This window comes from Tiliqua scincoides, chromosome 5 (genome assembly GCF_035046505.1).
Source record: "Tiliqua scincoides isolate rTilSci1 chromosome 5, rTilSci1.hap2, whole genome shotgun sequence".
In the NCBI taxonomy this organism is placed as follows: domain Eukaryota; kingdom Metazoa; phylum Chordata; class Lepidosauria; order Squamata; family Scincidae; genus Tiliqua; species Tiliqua scincoides.
In genome coordinates, this window is record NC_089825.1 from 12,573,711 (window position 1) to 12,581,407 (window position 7,697).

The window sequence follows — 7,697 nt, forward strand, 5'->3', positions numbered from 1 at the left end:
GGGTGCAGCCTTTGCTGAGCTGTTTCAGGGGCCTGCAGGTCATGAGGAGTCAACAGCACTGCCTGTCAACTGCTCTGCAGGCTTCCTGTTATTGCCCCAATCAGTTGTGGGGCGCCTGGCTGAGCACCATCAGTTGCAGCAGCTACAAATTCCTGGCATACATAATAAGTAAACCGAAGGGGGATTTCTAGGGCTGTGGTTCTGTGTGCGTTTTCCTGGGACTAAGTCCCACTGTACTAAATGTGCCTTGCTTCTGGACATGCATAGGATTGTGGGTAAGTTTGTTCTGAGTAATTACATAGTTGTGACAAACATGGAATGGAATTTTGTCGAAGCTTGTTGCTCAGCCCCATTTTAATATTGTGAGTAGGATGTCTTCTTCTCTAACTGCCCCTCCGTGGCATTCCTAAGATACAAAAGTCTGAAAGTGGCATATGCCTTTATAAAGTTGGCCACCACTGGTTTTATCTGAGGTTCTCAGCCAGTTGGTGGCTTTGTTCAACACTGGCTCAACTCCTCTGCCACTTCATCCTAGTTCGGTGAAATAATACTAATGGCCGTGCATGACATCAGCCTACCAAAGACACGGAACTCTCTCTGTGTAAATGCTGCTGCTATGGTTCCTCCCCTGAACCTTTGCCAAACCACCTATGACCCACTCCCCTGCCACCTTACCTGCCCCAGTGCAGTGTGGGTGAGTCACTGGCGGTGCATGGAGCCTTCATGTGTTTGCACCAGCCATTCCAGAATGCCTGATGGTGGATGGATGCCTTGCTGGACTCATGAGATCTGCTCTTGTAGACCCAGAATAACATCGGGCCATTAGTCTTGAAACAAGAGTAATAGCCAGTTGGAACTTCTTCTTCATTCCAGCACTCCAAAGTTTCTTTTTTAATGGAAAACTAACAGATTATATAGCCAATTAATGAATCAGCCACACTGAAATTGTCCTCTGCAAGTGCTGGAACTTGGAAAGTGTGACGACCTCTGCAAAAACAGCCCTTTTCCTCTTAGATTTTGATCTTAATGAGCAGCGCTGACCACGGCAGATAAATAGGCTCAAAATTTGATCGTTGCAGGATATCATTGTGTGTTACCAAAAATCAGAGTTCTACTTTGGCTGTCAGTCAGAATGAGAAATCATATCTCTCCAGGTTTTCTCCACTCTGCTTCACTTTTTGAGTCATTCATTTTTTTTTCCCCTCTGCAATTCATAACTTCTTCCTCGCTGCTAAGCTTTTTCCCGGTGACACTTCAGCAAATGCCATTTTGAAAGTCTCTTTGGATATCAGCAGCATCTCTGAATTCCTCCTGTCAGCTGTCTCCGAGTGAAAGACACAACTTTCTAAGAACTGAGCTAATAGGTTGGTAAGACAATCACTACCTTGAGAGTTCATGCGGACTCCAGAGATATGGAAACACACTTAAGTGTATTCACACCTCTGAGGCTGTCTGCACAGAAGTGAAAGCTGTGGAGGGGAGGACTTATGTGTCTCGTGGGGAGGGAGAAAGTGTGTGTGTGTGTGTGTGTGTGTGTGTGTGTGTGTGTGTGTGTGTGTGTACAACTTGAAAGACTTTTCAGCATGTCAGCATCCATTATTAAGAATGGATAGGAATTTCTCCAGTTATTGGCTACAGATAAAGGTTCTAATCCAAAAAAAAAACTGGTTACACTCATGTATGGGACCTCGTGCCAGCCTGGTGGTAGCTTTGGATTTGGATTTCCTTCAGGAGTAGCATAGAAAGAGGGGAGCAGGAACAGTAATGCAGGTGCTGCAGTGTGCCAAGCAAGTGCCCCCCCCCAATCACTGTCAGAGCCATTCCAGACAGCAATGGCTATGCACTGGAGATCCAAGCATATCCAGCAGGTTTCTAACACTGCCTAGAGTGGCAAGACGAAGGGGTAGCTTACATGGCGCATTGCGGCACCTGCAGTACTTACAGCACCACCCCCTCTTGCTATGCTACTGCCTTCAGGAAAAGGCTCCCCAATCCGTATCACAAACTTCTTTTGAAAAGTCTCTCTGCTCCAAAAGTGGTTTGCCATGTGACATGTGAGGCAGGTTGCTATTTAATTTTTTTTAAAATGCCAATAGTCGCTTTCTGTAGTTGCCCTGCCGCCATTCCCCTTCTTATGTTCTCTCTCTTTTGCTCCTTCTAGATTTTGTAAGCACTTGTGGCAACAACCTGTATCCTTATTCTCCATAAAGTGCCATGTACCTATACAGTAATATCTATCTCAGTTTTTCTCATCCAGTTGTATGGCAACCACTGGTGGTACTTGAGGTGGCATCTGGTGGTACTCACAGGACCCCTGGAGGTGTGCCGCCTAGCAGTGATATAATAAAATAATAATAATAAACTTTATTTATATCCCGCCCTTCTCCCTAAAAGGGACCCAGGGCGGCTTACAACATGTAAAAACAGATTAAAAACATAATTTAACCAACAGATAAAAAATATATTAAAAACACATTAACAGATACCATAAAAGCAGTAGTCAGATAAAAAGAGCATAAAGCAGCAGATCATAGAGGAATCAGGCCTGTAAAAAATACTAAAAGATGTTAAAAAGGCCATGAACTCAGAAGGCTTGTTTAAACAGAAGGGTCTTCAGGCCTCGCCGAAAAGTCTCAAGAGAGGGAGCCATTCTCAAGTCAAGGGGAAGGGAGTTCCATAACATTGGTGCCACTACTGAGAAGGCCCAACATATCTACCACAGGATGCAACAAACAGTGGTAGAAGGCTCAGCTCCATGGGCAGAGCTCCAGTGTGTGGTTTCTGCATGTTCAAGAAAGCCCTCCTGTCTGCTCTGAGCCTCTTACTGGTGTTTGTAGGGTCGTATCTGGCCTCTCAAACTAGAAGTAACTGGTGATGATGTAACTGCGGGTGGTACTTCCAATGGGTGGACCAGTGGCATAGCTAATGATTGTGTAGCCCGGTGCCAAGCTCAAAATGTTGCCCTGGAAGTGATGTCACAACCGGAAGTGACATCACACCCAGGCTTTTTCAAAAGTGAAAATTGGGAGGAACCCATCTCCTCCCCCCCCCCCAGCAGCTCACCACCCACTTGCTCTGCTGCCTCCCCTTCAGTCAGTGGCATAGCTAAGGCATCTATCTACAACCTGGGGGTCAAAGAACATTTTGTAGCCCCCCTGCATGACAAAATCAAATTTAGTTAAGTAAATAACTAAAGAGTTATTGGTTCCATGCTGTATCATAATAACATCTGATTGGCACTCAGAACAAACAGCCTCATAGGTCAGTTTGGAGTTAAGCAAATCCACTTTTTGTTCCATCAGGCAGTTGTGCTTTCATTTCCCAGTTAATTGACCGTAACTTATGATAGAATAAAGATATTCCAATGAGGCTTGTTTCATTGCACTCTGCATTAAATTACCTTTCCAATTATATATAACATGATGGTATTATTCATACATACCAAGATTTTCACAATTTTGGTCGCTAGTGTCAAGCTCAGCTTGTTGCCCCCCTAAAGCTTGATGACTGGTGCAACTGCTACCCCTTGCACCTCCTTAGCTACGCCACTGAGGTGGACCATGCAGAGTGGTACAACGGGGGACAAATGTTGAGAAACACTGATCTCTCTCTCTCTCTCTCTCTCTCTCTCTCTCTCTCTCTCTCTCTCTCTCTCTCCTGGAATGGTGCCACTGAGTTGCAGGCCTGAATTATGCTCCGTGGAGAAGACCAACAGAAAGCGTCATTATATTCGTGGATCCAGTATTATCATTTGGGTTCATTTGGTGTTCCTATGGTTTTTGGTGCCTTAGGCGAATGACTGGCACAACCTACCCAATTGCCTGCCCTGTGCTGCCACCCTGTGCTGACCTGTATATGGCCTGTATATGGCTTGTCTTGGGCTCAGTGGGATTTTACAGCCAAATTATGAAGGTCATGACAATAGGTGTAATAGCGGCAATACACGTACAGCCCTCTGCGTGCCATTTTGAATGGCCGTCATCTATTCTGATCGGCCCTAACTGCGCATTCCAATCAGCCAGGACAGCGCAAGCCATTGAGGGATCACGATCAAGGAGCGATTAGGCCAAACACTCTTGTCAGAATCCTGCAAATTATGCAGCCTCTTTCAGAGAACCGAGTTCCAAAAGCTTCTAAATATCAAAAGGGTTCAATAACTAACGGAACGTGTATTTAAGGAAAATCGGCCCCTAAATTACTACGCTATTGTCATTTGTTCTTCTCCGGTTCACCGAAAGGCTAAAGTGAATGCTATTTTTAAAATTCAGAGTGGAGAAGAGGAGGTGAGAGAAAGCTACAAAGGAAATTTCCATAGGGGGGAAGAAATGAAATGCTTAACTAGCAGTGAGGGTTTACGTGGCATCTCGGAGGTTACTGTGAACGGTATCCAAAAAATCTCTTTCTAAAAATACCCTGTGAAATAAGGAGGGGCTGAAACCCAGTGAGAAATTTCACTTCTCTAATACAAACTTGTGTGAACTCTCATGGGACTTCTCATATGTTTCTCTTGGGAGGAGTCCTGAAATTCACCTTGATAGTCACTTTTTCAAATGTTGATGCTAACTCTGGTGTGAAACCATACTGTTTGTGCAGTGCAGAAGGTGATGTCCTGTTCACCAGGCCAGACTTTATTTATAACAAAAACTGGGGAATCCCAAAGCTTTGTGCTGCCTACCATGCACAAGGGCTGAAGCTGGACTCTTGTTTCCTTTTGTACTGGAGGCGGGTGCTGATGTGTGAGAACGCACCATTTCAGTGAAGACGCTGAGCTTGGTGTCAACCCCAGCCAGGAGAATCAAGTTCCTTTTGCGTGGTAGGGCTCTTCTTCTCTTTGAAAACGCAAAGCCTCTGCATTCAGTTGGGCAATGGCTTTCTTTGATTGACCCAATGTGGGCAGCTCAACTGGAGAGCAGAAGATGTCCTCGAGTAGGAAATAAAGAATGCTCCTGTTGCATATGTTATACAACAACCCTGCTTCTTGTTTATATACATATAGTATTCCCCCCTCCCATATCCACAGGGCATATGCTCCTACTGCTACTGCAGGTACCCAAAACCACAGCTAGCAGTGAACCCTATATTTACGGTTGCACCACAAGGCATTCTGGGATGCTAACAGGCAAGCGTTAACAGGAAGCGGTTGGGAGGGCTGCAAAAGCTATTCCCTTCCAGCAGCGGCAATGGCAGCAACAACAGAAGTGGACAGCGGGATGAAGCAGCTAGCACAGAAGAACAGTAGTGTAGCTAGAGGGGGTGCAAAGCACTCAGTTTTGCATGGCCCCTCACTGCAATTTGCAAATGGCCCCTCCCCCTCTCCTTTGGAGCCATTCCAGGCCACTAGAGCAAAACAGAGGCGCAAAAGTGGCATTAGTAACGATGACAACTAAACTAGACATTACATTAAGAGTATGTTGGAATTCTGTGAATGGGATTTCCCTTTTTTTTTTTTTTTTTTTTTACTTTAGAAAAAGCATCCATGAGACAGAGGTTCTGATCCAGATTAGTGTGATACTGCAGGACAAGTGAAGGTTTGAACCTTTCCTCCATCTGCTGAAAACGGTCCCCCTCCATGCAGCTATGGCTAGAGTTTTGCCTTGTTTGGCAAAACATACAGTGTTCCAGGAAAGCCCAGTCTCAGCTAGAAGCCTATTACATGTATAAACTAATTATCTGCAGATTTTTCACCTGTGGTTTTATCGCAACGCGAAGAGAAGGGCCTTTAAATTAAAGGAAAAAAACATCCCTTTTAAAAAAAAGCCTCGCTTACCATTGTAATGCGGGAGAGGGGCAGCAGGTAGACAATCCGTGACAATCAATCCAGAAAAATCTGAATAATTAGGTTATACCTGTAATTTACTCCTACTAGTGAATTTGATTCCCTGGTTTGAGGAAGGAATTTCATGAAGTTGCATTCAAAACGGTGTGAGCAGCTGCGCCTGACTCTTTTCTCAAAAAGACTCAGACTTGAATCTTAAACAGAGTCCCAAAAGGGCTCTGGGTGAGTCCCCACAGGCCCCCATTAAGACTCGAGTACGAGTCAAGTTAAAGGGGCGGGGACTCAGAACTCGACTCGAGTCTCACTGCTTGACTCCAGCAGATCACTGATTATTTGAAGATATATGAGGGGGGGGAGCCAGGGCTGGCCCTTCCTTGAGGCCAACTGAAGCAATCACTTCAAGGAGTAGATAGGTGTAGGAGGTGCTCATCTTTGTCCCCCACCTCAGTCCTCCACTGCTCCTCCTTCTAGTCCCTCAATTGAAAAAGAAAGAGGAAGAGAAAATATGGAAGGGAATGCGGAGTTAGAACATTGGAAAGAGAAGAGGCTGGCACATCATCGGATAGTATTTGGTATGCTGCCTCAAGCATCAGGATGATTTTGACCAGCCCTTTGGGGCCCCAAATTACAATTGTGTTTGGGGCCCATATAAATGATGCCTGGATGCGACCCTGAGACCAAGAAGTCTTCACTTGTAGACAAGAAGTACTTCTCCTTGGAGTGTAAACACGGACAGTGCCTTCAGTGTTGTTTTTTTTCTTTTTAAAGGTGGATAAAAGTGGGCTCCAGCTATCTAAAGTTTAGAAAACACTGCTCTGCTGTTTCTTTCTGCACTCATGTGAAATCATATGCTTCATGGCACTACTCTCCTGCTCTCAGCTTTCTGCCGGGCAGAATGTCGTATCTTCATAAAAGTGGCGGTATTATGAACATGTCTTAAATTCAGGGACCACACGGTAGATTGCCGTGGAGTCTTATCTCGCAGCCTCCAAAGACAAGTCCAATCACAACTGACAGCTTTGCTTTCTCCTCCACCCCCCTTCCCTGCCCTCATCTGTGTATTCATTTCAGTGCAGGAAAAGTTCAGACACCCTGGTGCTTCAAATATTTTCTTTCAAAGACATTAAGGAAAGAATAGGAAACAAATATCAAGAGATTACAAAGACATTTGCAGCCAATGAATGTTTATGAAGCTCACTTTTATTCCACCCAGCATATTCAATGACATCTGATTTAAGCTGTCCTATTAATAAGGGGAAAAAAGGGGGGGGGGACAAAGCTTCCATCCATCTGCGCAGTACAGATAAATAATTTTCTTGGGAGATTGTTATCATCATATGCTCTGCATCAGGCACGGCTTTGCTAGTAAGTCTGAGTTAGATTAATGCATTGCTAAAGAAAAGCTCATTTAAAGCCTGTTGCGATGGGTTAGAGAACATTTGCTCTGTGCCTTTAATGAATCCACGCACACTGATATTATTATATTTTTATCCCAATCTTCCTCCAAGGAGCTCAATGTGGCACAAGTGATTCTTCCTGCTCTCATTAGATCCTCACAAAAGCTCTGTGTTGTAGGCTACACCATACAGTGATCAGGCCAAAAGTCACTCAGTGACAGTGTGGTCCAGGGGGACGGGGTCAAGAGGGGCAAAAGCCCCTAGCACCTCACTTGTGAGCCCTGTGGGGGCGGCCCCACTGTGCCCGCCGTGGCCACTGTCACCTTCGCCTTCCTCTGGCGCAATTCCGTGGGCAGGCCTAGCCACATGCTGTGTTCTGAGATGCTCCGAAAGCCTTCTGAGGCCTCCGGAGTGCCCTTAAACAGTATATCTGGTTTTCTTTGGAAAACTAGAAGTACTGTTTAAGAGCATTCCAGAAGCCTCAGAAGGCTTTCAGAGTGCTTAGGAATGTCCCTTGAGGCTCC